This window comes from Aristolochia californica, unplaced genomic scaffold, assembly GCF_029961685.1.
Source record: "Aristolochia californica isolate CCGP_79_NKW_82.1479 unplaced genomic scaffold, dmAriCali1.0.hap1 SCAF_4, whole genome shotgun sequence".
Lineage (NCBI taxonomy): Eukaryota > Viridiplantae > Streptophyta > Magnoliopsida > Piperales > Aristolochiaceae > Aristolochia > Aristolochia californica.
Genome location: NW_027182103.1, coordinates 15998875 through 16019931, shown reverse-complemented (window position 1 = coordinate 16019931; position 21057 = coordinate 15998875).

Sequence of the window (21057 nt, the reverse complement as noted above, 5' to 3'; positions counted from 1 at the left end):
TTTAGGGATTGTAAACTCTTTTTAGTTTTTATATATCAGGTTTTGCAATCGTTGGGAAAAGAGGGAAGCAAGGGATTTTTAACTAAGTGTTGACTCCCAATCCTTAAGTCATTCCTAAAAAAAATATAGCCCGTTATGCATGATAAATCACTTTACAATCATCTATGATAGTTTGGTCAACTTCTTCTAAATGGGCAAAATAATGGCTTGTTTGACTTAGGTAAATATCCCACCGCATGTTCACTTGGGAATTTCAAGTTATTCTCTTTAAAAAGTTTGGATCCATAAGTCATTTGCATCTTTAACATGTTTCAATCATGCATATCCATTTTTCTAAACATGTGTAGAAAAATCTCTTTCTTATAAAATTCTGAGCTACAAGGGTTGAACAAGTGGAATTTTCCAAAAATTGGATAACAAAACTTTTGTGTTAATTTGTCGTATGTGAATAAATTTTCTTCACTTACATTTTTTATTGCTCTAACTTCTTTCCTTACATAAACTCTAAAATTTTTATTTTGTTGTGATCTATTCGCCTTTTATCTATTTTTTTGTTTACGAGATGAACGAAAAGTGAAAACTCAAGTTTTGATTTAAGAAAAAAGTTTCCATCTAAAGTGGAAATGCACAATGCACAAATGTAGGGAGAGATAATTCCAAAAAGTGTCTGTAATTTTTAGGGATTGTAAACTCTTTTTAGATTTCATGTATCTGGTTCTGTAATCATGGGGAAATAGGGTGGCAGGGGATTTCTAACTGAGTTTTGACTCGCAATTCAAAAGTCATTCCATATATAAATATAGCCCGTTACGCATGATAAATCACTTTACAATCATTTGTGATCATTAGGTCATCTTTTTGTAAATGGTCAAAATATGGCTTGATTGACTCGGCTAAATATCCCACCGCATGTTCACTTTGAAATTTAATATTATTCTCTTTAAAAGGTTTGGATCCGTAGGCCATTTTCATCTTTAACATGTTTCAAACATGCATATCCATTTTTTAAAACATGTGTAGAATAATCTCTATCTTATAAAATTTTGAGCTATTAGGGTTGAACTAATGGAATTTTCCTAAACTTTGATAACAAAACTTTTGTGTTCATTTGTGGAGTGTGAATAAATTTTCTTTTCTTACATTTTTTATTGCTAAATTTTTTTTATTTTCTTGTGATCTATATGCCTTCTATCTCTCTTTTTTGTTTACGAGATGAAGCGAATGTGAAAAATCAAGTTTTGATTTAAGAAAAAAGTATACATCTAAAATAGAAATGCACAATGCACAAATGTAGAGAAAGATAATTCCAAAAAGTGTTTGTAATTTTTAGGGATTGTAAACTCTTTTTAGTTTTTATATATCAGGTTCTGTAATCGTCAGGAAAAGGGGGAGGCGGGGGATTTTTAACTGAGTGTTGACCCCCAATCCATAAGTCATTCCTTAAAAAAATATAGCCTATTACGCATGATAACTCACTTTACATTCATCTATGATCATTAGGTCAACTTTTTGTAAAATAATGGCTTGTTTGACTACAGTAAATATCCCACCGCACGTTCACTGGGGAATTTAATTTTTTTCTCTTTAAAAGGTTTGGAACCGTAGGTCATTTTCATCTTTAACATGTTTCAAGCATGCATATCCATTTTTTAAAACATGTGCAGAAAAATCTCTTTCTTATAAAATTCTGAGCTATAAGGGTTGAACTAGTGGAATTTTCCCAAACTTGGATAAAAAACTTTTGTGTTCATTTGTGGTGTGTGAATAAATTTTCTTTACTTATATTTTTTTATTTCTTTAAATTCTTTCCATACATAAACTCTAAGATTTTCATTTTGTTGTGATCTATTTTCCATTTATCTCTTTTTTTGTTTAGAAGATGAAGGGAAAGTGAAAACTCAAGTTTCAATTTAAGAAAAAAGTGTACATCTAAAAGGGAAATGCACAATGCACAAAAGAAGAGAGAGATAAATCCAAAAAGTGTCTATAATTTTTTGGGATTGTAAACACTTTTTAGTTTTTATATATCAGGTTCAACAATCGTGAGGAAATGGGGGAGGCGGGGGATTTCTAACTGAGTCTTGATTCCCAATCCATACGTCATTCCTTACATAAATATTGCCCGTTACGCATGATAAATAACTTTACAATCATCTATGATCGTTCGGTCAGCTATTTGTAAATGGGCAAAATAATAGCTTGATTGACTCGGGTAAATATCCCACCACACGTTCACTTGGGAATTTAATATTATTCTCTTTAAAAGGTTTGGATCCAAAGGCCATTTGCATCTTTTACATGTTTCATGCATGCATATCCATTTTTTAAAACATGTGTAGAATAATTTCTTTCTAAAAATATTCTGAGCTATTAGGGTTGAATTAGTGGAATTTTCCAAAACTTGGATAACAAAACTTTTGTGTTCATTTGTGGAGTGTGAATAAATTTTCTTTTTCTTTAATTTTTTATTGCTTCAAATTCTTTCTATACATAAACTCTAATTTTTTTATTTTGTTGTGATCTATTTGCCTTTTATCTCTCTTTTTTGTTTACGAGATGAAGGGAAAGTGAGAACTCAAGATTTGATTTAAGAAAAAAGTATAATTCTAAAATGGAAATGCACAATGCACAAATGTAGAGGGAGATAAATCCAAAAAGTGTCAGTAACTTTGAGGGATTGTAAACTCTTCATAGTTTTTATATATTGGGTTCTGCAATTGTCGGGAAAAGGAGGAGGAGTTGGAATTTTAAATGCGTGTTGACTCCCAATCCATAAGTCATTCCTTACAAAAATATAACCCGTTATGCATAATAAGTCACTTTACAATCATCTAAGATCATTAGGTCAGCTTTTTTTAAATGGGAAAAATAATGGCTTGTTTGGTTCAGGTAAATATCCCACCACACGTTCGCATGGGAATTTAATGTTATTCTCTTTAAAAGGTTTGGTCATCCTTCACATGTGTAAAAAAATCTCTTTGAAATTTCCCAAACTTGGATAATAAATCTTTTGAGTTCATTTGTGGTGTGTGAATAAATTTTTGTTTTCTTACATTTGTTATTGCTTTAAATTCTTTCCATACATAAACTCTAAAATTTTCATTATGCCGTGATCTATTTGCCTTTTATCTCTTTTTTTATTTATGAGATGAAGGGAAAGTGATAGCTCAAGTTTTCATATAAGAAAAAAGTATACATCTAAAATTGAAATGCACAATGCACAAATGTTGAGAGAGATAATTCCAAAAAGTATCTGTAATTTTTAGGGATTGTAAACTCTTTTTAGTTTTTATATATCGGATTCGGTAATTGGCAGGAAAAGAGGGAGGCGGGGGATTGAATCCCAATCCATAAGTCATTCCATAGTAAAATCTAGTCCGTTACACATGATAAATCACTTTACAATCATCTATGATAGTTAGGTCAGCTTTTTGTAAATGGGCAAAATAAAGGCTGGATTGACTAGGGTAAATATCCCACCGCACGTTCACTTGGGAAATTAATGTTATTCTCTTTAAAAGGTTTGGATTTGTAGGTCATTTGCATCTTTAACATGTTTCAATCATGCATATCAATTTTTTAAAACATGTGTAGAATAATCTCTTTCTTATAAAATTTCGAGCTATTAGGGTTGAAGTAGTGGAATTTTCCCAAACATGGATAACAAAACTTTTTTATTCATTTGTGGTGTGTGAATAAATTTCCTTTACTTACATTTTTTATTACTTTAAATTCTTTCCATACGTAAACTCTAAATTTTTTATTTTGTTGTGATCTCTTTGCCTTTTATCTCTCTTTTTTGTTTACGAGATGAAGGGAAAGTGAAAACTCAAGTTTTGATCTAAAAAAAAAGTATACATCTAAAATGGAAAAGCACAATGCACAAATGTAGAGAGAGATAATTCCAAAAAGTGTCTATCATTTTTAGCGGTTCAAAACTCTTTTTAGTTTTTATATATCAGGTTCTGCAATAGTTACGAAAACGGGGAAGCGGGGATTTTTAACTGAGTGTTGACGTCCAATCCATAAGTCATTCCTTAAAAAATTATTGCCCGTTACGCATGATAAATCACTTAACAATCATCTATGATAGTTTGGTCAGGTTTTTGTAAATGGGCAAAATAATGGCTTGTTTGACTTTGGTAAATATCCCACCGCACGCTCACTTGGGAATTTAACATTATTCTCTTTAAAAGGTTGGGATCCATAGGTCATTTGAATATTTAAAATTTTTTAAAGTATGTGAAGAAAAATTTCTTTCTTATAAAATTCCTAGCAATTAGGGTTGAACTAGTGGAATTTCCCAAACTTGGATAACAAAAATTTTGTGTTCATTTGTGGTGAGTGAATAAATTTTCTTTACTTACATTTGTTATTGCTTCAAATTCTTTCCAAACATAAACTCAAAAATTTTCAATTTGTTGTGATCTATTTGCCTTTAATCTCTTTCTCTGTTTACAAGATGAAGGGAAAGTGAAAACTCAATTCTTGATTTAAGAAAACAGTATAATCTAAAATGGAAATGAAGGATGCACAAATGTAGAGAGGGATAATTCCAAAATGTGTCTGTAATATTTAGGGATTAGAAATTCTTTTTAGATTTTATATATCAGGTTGTGCAATCGTCGAGAAAAGGGGGAGGCAGGGGATTTTTAACAGAGTGTTAACTTCCAATCCATAAGTCATTCCTTCCCAAATTATAGCCCGTTACGCATGATAAATAACTTTACAATCATCTATGACCGTTAGGTTAGCTTTTTGTAAATGGGCTAAATATGGCTTGTTTGACTCGAGTAAATATCCAACCGCTAATTCACTTGGGAATTTAATTTTTTTCTCTTTAAAAGGTTTGGATCCATAGTTCAATCGCATCTTTAACATGTCTCAAGTATGCATATCCATTTTTTAAAACATGTGAAGAAAATTCTCTTTCTTATAAAATTCCAAGCTATTAGGGTTGAACTAGTGGAATTTCCCAAACTTGGACAGCAAAACTTTTGTACTCATTTGTGGTGTGTGAATAAATTTTCTTCACTTACATTTGTTTTTTATTTAAATTTTATCCATACATAAACTCTAAAATTTTTATTTTGTTGTGATTTATTTGCCTTTTATCTCTTTTTTGGTTTCCATGATGAAGGAAAAGTGAAAACTCAAGTTTTTATTTAAGAAAAAGGATACATCTAAACTGGAAATGCACATTGCACAAATGTAATGAGTGATAATTCATAAAAGTGTCCGTAATTTTTAGGGATTGTAAACTCATCTAAGTTTTTATATATCATGTTCTGCAATCATGGGGAAAAGGGGGAGGCGGGGGATTTTTAACTAAGTGTTGACTCCCAATCCTTAAGTCATTCCTTAAAAAAATATAGCCCATTACGCAAATCACTTTACAATCATCTATGATCATTAGTTCAACTTTTTGTAAATGGGCAAAATAATGGCTTGTTTGACTCAGGTAAATCCCCCATCGCACGTTCACTTTGGAATTTAATTTTATTCCCTAAAAACCGTTTGGATCCATAGGTTATTTGCATCTTTAATATATTCCAAGCATGCATATCCATTTTTTAAAACTTGTATAAAAAAATATTTTTTCTTATAAAATTTTGAGCTATTACGGTTGATCTAGTGGAATTTCCCAAACTTGGACCACAAAACTTTTGTGTTTATTGTGGTGTGTGACTAAATTTTTCCTTACATAAATTTTTTATTGCTTTAAATTATTTCCATAAATAAACTTTAAAATTTTTATTTTGTTGTGATTTATTTGCCTTCTATCTCGTTTTTTGTTTCCGAGATGAAGGGAAAGTGAAAACTCAAGTTTTGATTCAAGAAAAAAGTGTACATCTAAAATGGAAATGCACAATGCACAAATATAGAGAGAGATAATTCCAAACAATGTTTGTAATTTTTAGGGATAGTAAACTCTTTTTAGTTTTTATATAACAGTTTCTGCAATCGTGGGGAAAAAAGGGAGGCGGGGGATTTTTAACTGAGTGTTGACTCCCAATCCATAAGTCATTGCTTAAAAAAATATAGCCCGTTATGCATGACAAATCACTTTTCAATCATCTATGATCGTTAGGTCAACATTAAGTAAATGGGCAAAATAATGGCTTGTTTGACTCGGGTAAATATCCCACCACACGTTCACTTGGGAATTTAATGTTATTCTCTTTAAAAGGTTGGGATCCATAGGTCATTTGCATCTTTAACATGTTACAAGCATGCATATCCATTTTTTAAAACATGGGTAGAAAAATTTCTTTCTTATAAAATTCTGAGCTATTAAGGTTGAACAAGTGGGATTTCCCAAACTTGGATAAAAAATCTTTTGTGTTCATTTGTGATGTGTGAATAAATTTTGTTTACTTAGATTTGTTATTGCTTTAAATTCTTTCCATACATTAACTCAAAAAGTTTCATTTTGTTGTTATCTATTTGCCTTTTATCTCTTTTTTTGTTTTAGAGATGAAGGGAAAGTGAAAACTCAAGTTTTGATTTCAGAAAAAAGTATACATATGAAATGGAAATGCACAATGCACAATGTAGAGAGAGATAATTCCAAAAATTTTCTGTAATTTTTAGGGATTTTAAACTCTTTTTATTTTTTATATATCTGGTTCTGCAATCGTCGGGAAAAGGGGGAGGTGGGGGATTTTTTACTAAGTGTTGACTCCCATTCCATAACTCATTAATTATAAAAATATAGCCCGTTATGCATGATAAATCACTTTACGATCATCTATGATCGTTAGGTCAGCTTTTTGTAAATAGGCAAAATAATGGCTTGTTTGACTCGGGTAAATTTCACATGGGAATTTAATTTTATTCTCTTTAAAAGGTTGGGATCCATAGTTCATTTCCATCTTTAACATGTTTCAAGCATTCATATCCATTTTTTAAAACATGAGTAGAAAAATCTCTTTCTTATAAAATTTTGAGCTATTAGGGTTCAACTAGTGGAATTTCCCAAACTTGGATTACAAAACTTTTGTGTTCATTTGTGGTGTGTGAATAAATTTTCTTTACTTCCATTTGTGATTTCTTTAAATTTTTTCCATACATAAACTCTATAATTACCATTTTGTTGTGATCTATTTGCGTTTTATCACTTTTTCGTTTTACGAGATGAAGGGAAAGTGAAAACTCAATTCCTCATTTAAGAAAAATGTATACATCTAAAACGGAAATGCACAATGCACAAATGTAGCGAGAGGTAAATTCAAAAAGTGTGTATAATTTTAAGGGATTGTAAACTCTTTTTAGTTTTTATATATCAGGTTCTGTAATCACCAGGAAAAGGCAGAGAGGGGGGATTTTTAACTGAGTGTTGACTCCAAATCCATAAGTCATTCCTTACAAAAATATAGCCCGTTACGTATGATAAATCACTTTACAATCATCTATGATCGTTAGGTCACCTTTTTGTAAATGGGCTAAATAATGGCTTGTATGGCATGGGTAAATATCCCACCGCACATTCATTTGGGAATTTAATGTTATTCTCTTTAAAAGGTTTCGATCCATAGGTCATTTGCATCTTTAACATGTCTCAAGCATGCATATCCAATTTTTAAAACATGTGTAGAAAAATCTATTTCTTATGAAATTCCGATCTATTAGGGTTGAACTAGTGGAATTTCCCAAACATGGATAACAAAACTTTTGTTTTCATTTGTGGTATGGGAAAAAATTTCCTTTACTTACATTTGTTATTGCTTTAAATGCTTTCCATACATAAACTCAAAAAGTTTCATTTTGTTGTGACTATTTGCCATTTATCTCTTTTTTTATTTATGAGATGAAGGGAAAGTGAAAATTCAAGTTTTGATTTAAAAAACGTATACATCTAAAATGGAAATGTAAATTGCACAAATGTAGAGAGAGATAATTCGTAAAAGTGTCTGTAATTTTTAAGGATTGTAAACTCTTTTTAGTTTTTATATATCAAGTTTTGCAGTCGTCGGGAAATGGGGGAGGTGGGGGATTTTTAACTGAGTGTTGACTCCCAATCCTTAAGTCATTCCTTAAAAAAAGATAGCTCATTACACATGATAAATCACTTTAAAATCATCTATGATCTTTAGGTCAACTTTTTGTAAATGGGCAAAATAATGGCTTCTTTGACTCGGGTAAATATCCCACCGCACGTTCACTTGGGAATTTAATGTTATTCTCTATAAAAGGTTTGGATCCATAGGTCATTTGCATCTTTAACATGTTTCAAGTATGCATATCCATTTTTTAAAACAACTGTTGAAAAATCTCTTTCTTATAAAATTCCGAGCTATTAGGGTTGAACTAGTCGAATTTCCCAAACTTGGATAGCAAAATTTTTGTGTTCATTTTTAGTGTGTGAATAAATTTTATTTACTAAGATTTGTTATTGCTTTAAATTCATTCCATACTTAAATTCTTAAATTTTTATTTTGTTGTGATCTATTTTCCTTTTATTTCTTTTTTTTGTTTACAAGATGAAGGGAAAGTGAAAACTCCAGTTTTGATTTAAGAAAAAAGTATCCATCTAAAATGGAAATGCACAATGCACAAATGTAGAAAGAGATAATTCCAAAAAGTCTATGTAATTTTTAGGGATTGTAAACTCTTTTTAGTTTTTATATATCAGGTTCTGCAATCGTCTGGAAAAGGAGAGGCGGGGGATTTTTAACTAAGTGTTGACTCCCAATCCATAATTCTTTCCTTACGAAAATATAGCACGTTACGCATGATCCAACACTTTACAATCATCTATGATCGTTAGGTCACTTTTTTGAAAATGGGCAAAATAATGGCTTGTTACACTCGGGAAAATTTACCAGCGCTTGTTCACTAGGGAATTTAATGTTATTCTCTATAAAAGGTTTTGATCTATAGGTCATTTTCTGATTTTACATGCTTTAAGCTTGCATATCCATTTTTTGAAATTCTTTCCATACATAGGGAAAATTTACCAACGCTTGTTCACTAGGGAATTCCGAACTATTTGGGTTGAACTAGTGGAATTTCCCAAACTTGGATAACAAAAATTTTGTGTTCATTTGTGGTTTCGGAATTAATTTTCTTTACTTACATTTTTTATTTCTTTAAATTCTTTCCAAACATAAACTTTCAATTTTTCATTTTTTTGTGATCTATATGCCTTTTATATCTTTTTTTTTACGAGATGATGGGAAGTGAAAACTCATGTTTTGATTTAAGAAAAAACTATACATCTAAAATGTAAATGCACATTGCACAAATGCAGAGAGAGATAATTCCAAAAAGTTTCTGTAATTTTTAGGATTGTAAACTCTTTTTAGTTTTTATATATCAGTTTGTGCAATCGTCTGGAAAAGGGGATGGGGGGAGGGGGGGATTTTTACTCAGTGTTGACACGTATCCATAAGTTATTCCTTACATAAATATAGCCCGTTATGCATGGTAAATCACTCTACAATCATCAATGATCGTTAGGTCCATTTTTTGTAAATGGGAAAAATAATGGCTTGTTTGACTCAGGTAAATATCCATCCGCACGTTCACTTGAGAATTTAACGTTATTCTCTTTACAAGATTAGGATCCATAGGCCATTTGAATCTTTAACATGTTTCAAGCATGCAATCCATTTTTTAAAACATGTGTAGAAAAATCTCTTTCTTATAAAATTCCGAGCTAATAGGGTTGAACTAGTGGAATTTCCCAAATTGGGATAACAAAACTTTTGAGTTCATGTGTGAATAAATTTTCTTTACCTACATTTGTTATTGCTTTAAATTCTTTCCATACATAAACATTAAAATTTTCATTTTGTTGTGATCTATTTTCTTTTTATCACTTTTTTTTTGTTTACGAGATGAAGAGAAAGTGAAAACTCAAGTTTTGATTTAAGAAAAAACTATACATATGAAATGGAAATGTAAAATACACAAATGTATAGATAGCTAATTCCAAAAAGTGTATGTAATTTTTATGGATTGTAAACTCTTTTTAGTTTTTATATATCAGGTTCTGCAATCGTCGGGAAATGGGGGGGGGGGTGTTTAATCGAGTGTTGACTCCCAATCTATAAGAAATTCTTTACAAAAATATAGCCCGTTATTCATGATAAATCACTTTACAATCATCTAAAATCGTTCGGTTTGCTTTTTGTAAATGGGCAAATAAATGGCCTTTTTGACTCGGGTTAATATCCCTCCACATGTTCACTTGAGAATTTAATGTTATTCTATTTAAAAGGTTTGGATCCATTGGTCATTTGCATCTTTAACATGTTTCAAGCATGCTTATCCATTTTTTAAAAGATGTGTAGAAAAATATCTTTCTTATTTAATTCCGATCTATTATGGTTGAACTCGTAGAATTTCCCAAATTGGGATAACAAAACTTTTGAGTTCATTTGTGGTGAGGGAAATTTAAAACTCAAGTTTTGATTGAGGACAATAGTATACTTCTAAAATGGTAATGTACAATGCACAAATGTCGATAGAGATAATTCCAAAAAGTGTCTGTAATTTTATGGATTTTAAAATTTTTTTAGTTTTTATATATCAGGTTCTGCAATCATTGGGAAAAGGGAGAGGCGGGGGATTTTTAACTGAGTGTTGATTCCCAATCCATAAGTCATTCATTACAAAGAAAATTTGGCTTGTTAAGCATGATAAATCACTTTACAATCATCTACGAGCGTAAAGTCAGCTTTTTGTAAATGGGCAAAATAATGGCTTCTTTGACTCGGGTAAATATCCCACCGCATGTTCACTTGGGAATTTTTTGTTATTCTCTTTGAAAGGTTTGGATCCACAGGTAACATTTTTTAAAATATGTGTAGAAAAATCTCTTTCTTATAAAATTCCGAGTTATTAGGGTTGAACTAGTGGAATTTCCTAAACTTGGATATCAAAACTTTTGTGTTCATTTGTGGTGTGTGAATAAATTTTCTTTATTTACATTGTTATTGCTTTAAATTCTTTCCATACATAAACTCTAAAATTTTCAGTTTGTTGAGATCTAATTGCCTTTTATCACTTTTTTTTTTATGAGATGAAGGGAAAGTGAAACTCAAGTTTTGATTTAAGAAAAAATATACATCTAAAATGGAAATGCAAAATTCACAAATGTAGAGAGAGATTATTCCAAAAAGTGTCTTTACTATTTAGGGATTGTAAACTCTTTTATATCAGGTTCTGCGATCGTCGGGAAAAGGGGGAGGTGGGGGATTTTTAACTGAGCATTGAATACCAATCTATAAACAATTCCTTACAAAAATATAGCCCGTTACGCATGATAAATCACTTTACAATCATCTATTATTGTTAGGTCATCTTTTTGTAAATGGGCAAAATAATGGCTTCTTTGACTCGGGTAAATATCCCTCCGCACGTTCACTTAAGAATTTAATGTTGTTCTCTTTAAAAGGTTTGGATCAATAGGTCATTGCATCATTAAGATGTTTCAAGCATCCATATCCATTTTATAAAACATATGTAGAAAAATCTATTTCTTATAAAATTTTGAGCTACTATGGTTGAACTAGTGGAATTTCCCAAACTGGGATAACAAAACTTTTGAGTATATTTGTGGTGTGTGAATAAATTTTCTTTACTTACATTTGTTATTGCTTTAAATTCTTTCCATACATAAACTCTAAAATTTTCATTTTGTTGTGATCTATGTGCCTTTTATCTCTTTTTTTATTATGAGATGAAGGGAAAGTGAAAACTCATGTTTTGATTAAATAAAAAAGTATACAAATAAAATGGAAATGCACAATGCACAAATGTAGAGAGAGATAATTCCAAAAAGAGTCTATAATTTTTGGGGATTGTAAACTGTTTTTAGTTTTTATATTTCAGGTTCTGCTATTGTCGAGAAAAAGGGGAGGCGAGGGATTTTTAACCGAGTGTTGACTCCCAATCCATAAGTCATTCCCTAAAAACATATAGCCCGTCACGCATGATAAATTACTTTACAATCATCTATGATCGTTAGGTCAGCTTTTTGTAAGAGGGTAAAATAATGGCTTGTTTGACTAGAGTAAATATCCCACCGCACGTTCGCTTGGGAGTTTAATGTTATTCTCTTTAAAAGGTTTGGATCCATAAGTCATTTGCATCTTTAACATGTTTCAAGCAAGCATATCCATTTTTTTAAAACAAGTGTAGAAAAATGTCTTTCTTATAAAATTCCGAGCTATTAGGGTTGAACTAGTGGAATTTCCAAAACTTGGATAACAAAACTTTTGTGTTCATTTGTGGTGTGTGAATAAATTTTCATTACTTACATTTGTTGTTTCTTTAAATTTTTTCCATACATAAACTCTAAAAATTTCAATTTGTTGTGATCTATTAGCCTTTTATCTGTTTTTTTGTTTACGAGATGAAAGGAATGTAAATACTCAAGTTTTGATTTATGAAAAAAGTATACATCTAAAAAGGAAATGCACAATGCACAAATGTAGAGAGTGAAAATTCCAAAAAGTGTCTGTAATTTTTAGGTATAGTAAACTCTTTTTAGTTTATATATGTCAGGTTTTGCAATCGTCGGGAAAAGGGGGAGGTGGGATGTTTTTCACTGAGTGTTGGCTCCCAATCCTCAAGTCATTCCTTAAAAAATGATAGCCCGTTATGCATGATAAATCACTTTACTCTATGATCTTTAGGACAACTTTTTTAAATGGGCAAAATAATGCTTTGTTTGACTCAGGTAAATATCCCACTGTACGTTCACTTGGGAATTTAATTTTATTCTCTTTAAAAGGTTTGGATCCATAGGTCATTTGCATCTTTAACATGTTTCAAGCACGCATATCCATTTTTTAAAACATGTGTAGAAAAATCTCTTTGTTATAAAATTCCTTGCTATTACGGTTGAACTAGTGGAATTTCCCAAACTTGTATAACAAAACTTTTGTTTTCTTTTTTCGTGTATGAAAATTTTCTTTAATTACATTTGTTAGTGCTTTAAATTCTTTCCATTCGTAAACTCTAAAATTTTCATTTTGTTGTGATCTATTTACCTTTTATCTCATTTTTTGTTTACGAGATGAAGGAAAAGAGAAAACTCAAGTTTTGATTTAAGAAAAAAGTATACATCTATAAGGGAAATGCACAAGGCACAAATGTAGAGAGAGATAATTCCAAAAAGTGTCTGTAATTTTTAATGACTTTGACTCTTTTTAGTTTTTATATATCTGGTTCTGCAATCGTCGGGAAAAGGTGGAGGCGGGGTATTTTTAACTGAGTGTTGACTCCCATCCCATAAGTCATTCCTTACAAAAATATAGCCCATTAGGAATGATAAATCACTTTATAATTATCTATGATCGTTTGGTAAATTTTTCAAAATGGGCAAAATAATGGCTTGTTTGACTCGGGTAAATATCCCACCACAAGTTCACTTGGGAATGTAATTTTATTCTCTTTATAAGGTTTTGATCCAAATGTCATTTGCAAGCATGCATATCCATTTTTTAAAACATGTGTAGAAAAATCTCTTTGTTATAAAATTTCGAGCTATTAGGGTTGAACTTGTGGAATTTCCCAAACTTGGATAACAAAACTTTTTATTTCATTTGTGGTGTTTAAATAAATTTCTTTACTTACATTTGTTATTGCTTTAAATTCTTTCTGTACATAAACTCTAAAAGTTTCATTTTGTTGTGATCTATTTGCCTTTTATCCCATTTTTTTGTTTATGAGATGAAGGGAAATTGAAAAGTCAAGTTTTGATTTAAGAAAAAAGTATACATCTAAAATGGATATGCATAATGCACAAATACAGAGAGAGATAATTCCAAAAAGTGTCCGTAATTTTTTGGGATTGTAAACTTTTTTGTTTTTATATATTAGGTTCAGCAATCATTGGGAAAAGGGGGAGGTGGGGGATTTTTAACTGAGTGTTGACTCCCAATCCATCAGTCATTCCTTAAAAAAAATAGCCCATTGCGCATGATAAATCACTTTACAATCATCTATGATCGTTGGGTCAGCTTCGTTTAAATGGGCAAAATAATGACTTGTTTCACTTGGGTAAAAATCCCTCCGCACTTTCACTTGGGAAATTCAAGTTATTCTCTTTAAAAGGGTTGGATCCATAGGTCATTTGCTTCTTTAAAATTTTTTAAAACATGTGTAGAAAAATCTATTTCTTATAAAATTCCGAGCTATTAGGGTTAAACTAGTGGAATTTCCCAAACTTGGATAACAAAACTTTTGTGTTCATTTGTGGTGTGTGAAGAAATTTTCTTTACTTACATTTGTTATTGCTTTAATTCTTTCCATACATAAACTCTAAAATTTTAATTTTGTTGTAATCTATTTGCCTTTTATCTCTTTTTTTGTTTACGAGATGAAAGGAAAGGGAAAATTCAAGTTTTTATTTAAGAAAAAAGTATACATCTAAAATGGAAATGCACAATGCACAAATGTAGAGAGAGATAATTCCAAAAAGTGTTTGTAACTTTTAGGCATTGTAAACTCTTTTTAGTTTTTATATATCCGGTTCTGCAATCGTCTAGAAAAGGGGAGGCGGGGGATTTTTAACTTAGAGTTGACTCCCAATCCATAATTCTTTCCTTACAAAATATAGCTCGTTACGCATGATCAAACACTTTACAATCATCTATGATCGTTAGGTCAACTTTTTTGTAAATGGGCAAAATAATGGCTTGTTACACTCGGGTAAATATCCCAGTAATCATTCACTTGGGAATTTAATGTTATTCTGTATAAAAGGTTTGGATCCATTGGTCATTTACAGATTTTACATGTTTCAAACTTGATACCCATTTTTTGAAACATGTGTAGAAAAATTTCTTTCTTATAAAATTGCGAACTATTAGGGTTGAACTAGTGGAATTTTCCAAACTTAGATAAAAAAAATTGTGTTCATTTGTGGTGTGGGAATTAATTTTATTTACTTACATTTGTTATTGCTTTAAATTCTTTCATAACATAAACTCTAAAATTTTCATTTTGTTGTGATCTATTTGCCTTTTATCTCTTTTTTTTTTTTACGAGATGGTGGGAAAGTGAAAACTCATGTTTTGATTTAACAAAAAACTATACATCTAAAATCGAAATGCCCAATGCATAAATGTAGAGAGTGTAATTCCAAAAAGTGTCTATAATTTTTAGAGATTGTAAACTCTTTTTAGTTTTTATATATCAGGTTCTGCAATCGCGGGGAAAAGGGGATGGTGGGGGATTTTTAACTGAGTGTTGACACCTATCCATCAGTCATTCCCTACCTAAATATAGCCCGTTACACATGGTAAGTCGCTTTACAATCATCTATGATCGTTAGGTCAATTTTTTGTAAATAGGCAAAATAATAACTTGTTTCACTCGGGTAATTATCCCTCCACACGTTCACTTGAGAATTTAATGTTATTCTCTTTAAAAGGTTTGGATCCATACGTCATTTGCATCTTTAACATGTTTCAAGCATCCATATTCATTTTTTAAAACATGTGTAGAAAAATCTCTTTTCTTATAAAATTCAGAGCTATTAGGGTTGAACTAGTGGAATTTTCCAAACTGGGATAACAAAACTTTTGAGTTCATTTGTGGTGTGTGAATAAATTTTCTTAACTTACTTTTTTTATTGCTTTAAATTCTATCCATACATAAGCTCTAAAATTTTCATTTTGTTGTGATCTATTTTCCTTTTATCACTTTCTTTGTTTACAAGATGAAGGGAAAGTGAAAACTCAACTTTTGACTTAAGGAAAAAGTATGCATCTAAAATGGAAATGCACAATGCACAAATGTACATATAGTTAATTCCAAAAAGTGTCTATAATTTTTAGGGATTGTAAACTCTTTTTAGTTTTTGTATATCAGGTTCTGCAATCATCGGGAAATTGGGGGGGAGGGGGATTTTTTACTGAGTGTTGACTCCCAATCAATAAACAATTCCTGATAAAAATATAGCCCGTTTTTCATGATAAATCACTTTGCAATAATCTATGATCGTTTGATTTGTTTTTTTTAAATGGGCATAACAATGGCCTTTCTAAATTGGGTAAATATCCCTCCGCACATTCACTTGAGAATTTAATGTTATTCTCTTTAAAAGGTTTGGATCCATAGGTCATTTGCATCTTTAACATGTTTCAAGCATGCATATCCATTTTTTAAAAGAAGAGTAAAAAAATCTCTTTCTTATAAAATTCCGTTCTATTATGGTTGAACTAGTAGAATTTCCCAAACTGGGATAACAAAACTTTTGAGTTCATTTGTGTTGAGCGATAGATGCCATATTCTGACATGAGAACTAGGTTAATTATAATAGAATAACCTTTATAATTGTGTTATAGGTGGTTATTTATCTGTTTTCAAATGAAACGTGCATTTATTGAATTTGGCATTAATCACCATCTATATTGCATATTTTTCTCTCCTGAATTATATTTCATTGCTTTTAGGGTTTATTTCTTCCTGAAAGGTTTTTTATGGATTTAATTATGGAATTTTAGGAGAATTTTGGTGGAGAAGGAGATATTTACCAAAATGCCCTTAGTCAAATGGAAGTATTTTTTTAGGGCAAATGGTATTAAAAGAAAGCAAAAAATCGTATTAAAGGAGGAAAGCGTCGAGAGAAGGGGGAGGGGCATCGACCAAAATAGAGCACCATTGACCAAAACAAGGGAAGACCCGAGAGGAGTTTGCCACCATCGTTCACCGCGCCATCGTCGTCCACCGCCGTCCACCGCCGTCTAGCAACTGAGAACAAACCAGAGGAGAGCTCGAGAGAGTCTCCGTCGAGGTGAGTTTGACAGTGCCAGTTTCTGCTCTCCAGGCCGAGAGGTGATCCAAGAGGGCTTCTCCGGTGCCAATTCCGCATTCCGACCATCATCCGGCGTCCATTACGTATTTTCAACCATTCCCGGAGCTATTCCGACTCCGACTGAGACTCGAGAGAGCCGATTAGAGGACTTCAGCTCTGTTTCGTTCTTCGTCGGATGTCACCTCCGTCCGTCGGCTTCTATCCTTCATTGCCAACATCGTCTCTACCTCCGGCCACTCACTCTTGCTACCCGAAGCCATCAATTTCAGAAAATTGCAGCACCCGTGAGAACGAGTTGCTGCCCGAGCGAGAGGAAGGAGAAGGGGAGTAATTCATCATTTTGGGATTTAATTTTTCTATAGTTTTAACTTAGGTCTTGAATGTTTATTAAATGTGATTTGATAATTGTTGTTTATTGAATATTTGTTTTCCGGATATTTGATTAAATTAGCTAGTTAGGGTAGGATTATAATTTAGGTTGGATTTTGGTATTTTAATCCAATTTCTGTCTTTCACTCTATGCGACCGAGACGGGCTAGACGCAAGGATTGAGAAATTGGATCCGTGGTTACGTGGCGCTCGAGAGAGGCACGAATCACCGTAAAATCCAGAGTTGACTTTTCCTGTTGTGCAAGTAGTTAACCAGATGATTGCTTGATAGTTTAGGATATAATTAGTGTTTAGTTCAGATTTATTCAGCATATTTGGTTAGGCTAGTTGACTGAAGAATACACAAAATTCAGTCCTCCCTGAGGATATGACCCTCGCTTCCCGCTAAATTACATGAACGATTCGTATGCTTGCGAGGTATAAAAGCCGATGTAATTAAATTTTATTTCATTGAGGAAAATTAAAAACTCAAGTTTTGATTTAAGAAAAAAGTATACTTCTAAAATGGTAATGCACAATGCACAAATGCAGATCAAGATCATTCCTAAAAGTGTCTGTAATTTTTTGGGAATTTTAAACTCATTTTAGTTTTTATATATCAGGTTCTGCAATCGTCAGGAAAAGGGGGAGGCAGAGGATTTTTAAATTAGTGTTGACTCCCAATCCATAAGTCATTCCTTACTAAAATATAGCCTGTTAAGCATGATATATCACTTTATAATCATCTATGAGCGTAAAGTCAGCTTTTTGTAATTGGGCAAAATAATAGTTTGTTTGACTCGGGTAAATATCCCACCGCATGTTCACTTGTGAATTTAATGTTATTCTCTTTGAAAGGTTTGGATTCATAGGTCATTTGCATATTTAAAATTGTTTAAAACATGTGTAGAAAAATCTCTTTCTTACAAAATTTCGAGCTATTAGGGTTGAACTAGTGGAATATCCCAAACTTTGATAACAAAACTTTTCTGCTCAATTGTGGTGTGTGATAAAATTTTATTTTCTTAGATTTGTTATTGCTTTAAATTCTTTCCATACATAAACTCTAAAATTTTCAATTTTTTTTTATGTATTTGCCTTTTTTCTATTTTTTTTGTTTACGAGATGAAGGGAAAGAGAAAACTTAAGTTTTGATTTAAGAAAAAAGTCTACATCTAAAATGAAAATGCACAATGCACAAATGTTGATAGAGATAATTTCAAAAAGTGTCTATAATTTTTAGGTATTGTAAAGTCTTTTTAGTTTTTATATATCTGGTTCTGCAATCGTCGAGAAAAGGGGGAGGTTGGGGATTTTTAACTGAGTGTTGATGCCCAATCCATAAGTCATTCCTTACCAAAATATAGCCTGTTAGGGATGATAAATCACTTTACAATCATCTATGATCGTTAGGTCAACTTTTTGTAAATGGGGAAAATAATGGCTTGTTTGACTTGGTTAAATATCCTACAGCATGTTCACTTAGGAATTTAATGTTATTCTCGTTAAAAGGATTGGATGCATAGGTCATTTGCATATTTAAAATGCTTCAAGAATGCATATCCATTTGTTAAAACATGTGAAGAAAAATCTCTTTCTAATAAAATTCCGAGCTCTTAGGGTTGAACCAGTGGAATTTTCCAAACTTGGAAAACAAAACTATTGTGTTCATTTGTGGTGTGTGAATAATTTTCTTTACTTGCATTTGTTATTGCTTTGAATTCTTTCCATACAAAAACTCTAAAATTTTCTTTTTGCTGTGATCTATTTGCCTCATCTCTTTTTTTATTTACGAGATGAAACGAAAGTGAAAACTCAAGTTTTGATTTAAGAAAAAAGTATACATCTAAAATGGAAATGCACAATGCACAAATGTAGAGAGAGATAATTCAAAAAAGGGTCAGCAATTCTTAGGGATTTTAAAATTTTTTTTGTTTTTATATATCTTTTTCTGCAATCGTCGGGAAAAGGGGGAGGCGGGGGATTTTTAACTGAGTGTTGACGCCCAATCCATAAGTTATTCCTTAAAAAAATATAGCTCGTTACGCATGATAAATCACTTTATAATCACCTATGAATGTTTGGTCAGCTTTTTGTAAATGGGCAAAATAATGGCTTGTTTAACTCGGGTAAATATCCCACTACACGTTCACTTGGGAAGTTAATGTTATTCTCTTTAAAAGGTTTGGATCCAAAGGAAATGTGCATATTTTACATGTTTCAAGCATGCAAATCATTTTTTTAAAACATGTGTAGAAAAATCTCTTTCTTATAAAATTCCGAGCTATTAGGGGTGAACTAGTGGAATTTCCAAAAATTGGATATCAATACTTTTGTGTTCATTTGTGGTGTGTGAATAAATTTTCTTTACTTACATTTGTTATTGTTTTAAATTCTTTCCATACATAAACTCTAAAATTTTCAGTTTGTTATGATATAATTGCCTTTTATCTTTTTTGTTTACGAAAGGAAGGGAAAGTGAAAACTCAAGTTTTGATATAAGAAAAAAGTATACATCTAAAATGGAAATGCACAATGCACAAATGTAGAGAGAGAAATTCCCAAAAGTGTCTATAATTTTTAGGGATTGTAAACTCTTCTTAGTTTTTATATATCAGGTTTTGCATTCGTCGAGAAAAGGGGGAGGCGGGGGATTTTTAACTGAGTGTTGACTCCCAATCCATAATTCATTCCATACAAAAATATAGCTTCTTACGCATGATATATCACTTTACAATCATCTATGATCATTAGGTCAGCTTTTTGTAAGTGGACAAAATAATGACTTGTTTCACTCGGGTAAATATCCCACAGCACGTTCACTTGGGACATTAATGTTATTCTTTTTAAAAGGTTTGGATCCATAGGTAATTTGCATCTTTAACATGTTTCAAGCATGCATATCCATTTTTTCAAACATGTGTGGAAAAATCTCTTTCTTATAAAATTCCGAGCTATTAGGGTTGAACTAGTGGAATTCCCAAACTTGGATAACAAAACCTTTGTGTTCATTTGTGGTGTGTGAATAAATTTTATTTACTTACATTTGTTATTGCTTTAAATTCTTTCCATACCTAAACTCTAAAATTTTCTTTTCGTTGTGATCTATTTGCCTTTTATCTCTTTTATTTTATTACGAGATGAAGGGAAAATGAAAACTCAAGTTTTGATTGAAGAAAAAAGTATACATCTAAAATGGAAATGCACAATGCACAAATGTAGAGGGAGATAATTCCAAAAGATGGCTGTAATTTTTGGGGATTGTAAATTCTTTTTTGTTTTTATATATAAGGTTCTGCAATCGTCGGGAAAAGGGGGAGACGGGGGATTTTTAACTGAGTGTGGACTCCCAATCCATACGTTCCCTTAAAAAATATAGCCTGTTACGCACGATAAATCACTTTACAATCATTTATGATCGTTAGGTTAGCTTTTTGTAAGAGGGTAAATTGATGGCTTGTTTGACTAGAGTAAATATCCCACCGCACGTTCACTTGGGAATTTAATGATATTCTATTTAAAAGGTTTGGATCCATAGGTCATTTGCATCTATAATATTTTTCAAGCATGCATATCCATTTGTTTTAAAACAAGTGTAGAAAAATGTCTTTCTTATAAAATTTCGAGCTATTTGGGTTGAACTAGTGGAATTTCCAAAACTTGGATAAAAAAACTTTTGTGTTCATTTGTGGTGTGTGAATAAATTTTCATTACTTACATTTTTTGTTGCTTTAAATTCTTTCCATACATAAACTCTAAAATTTTCAATTTATTGTGATCTATTTGCCTTTTATCTGTTTTATTGTTTACGAGATGAAAGGAATGTGAATACTCAAGTTTTGATTTATGAAAATATTATACATCTAAAAATAAAATGCAAAATGCACAAATGTAGAGAGTGACAATTCCAA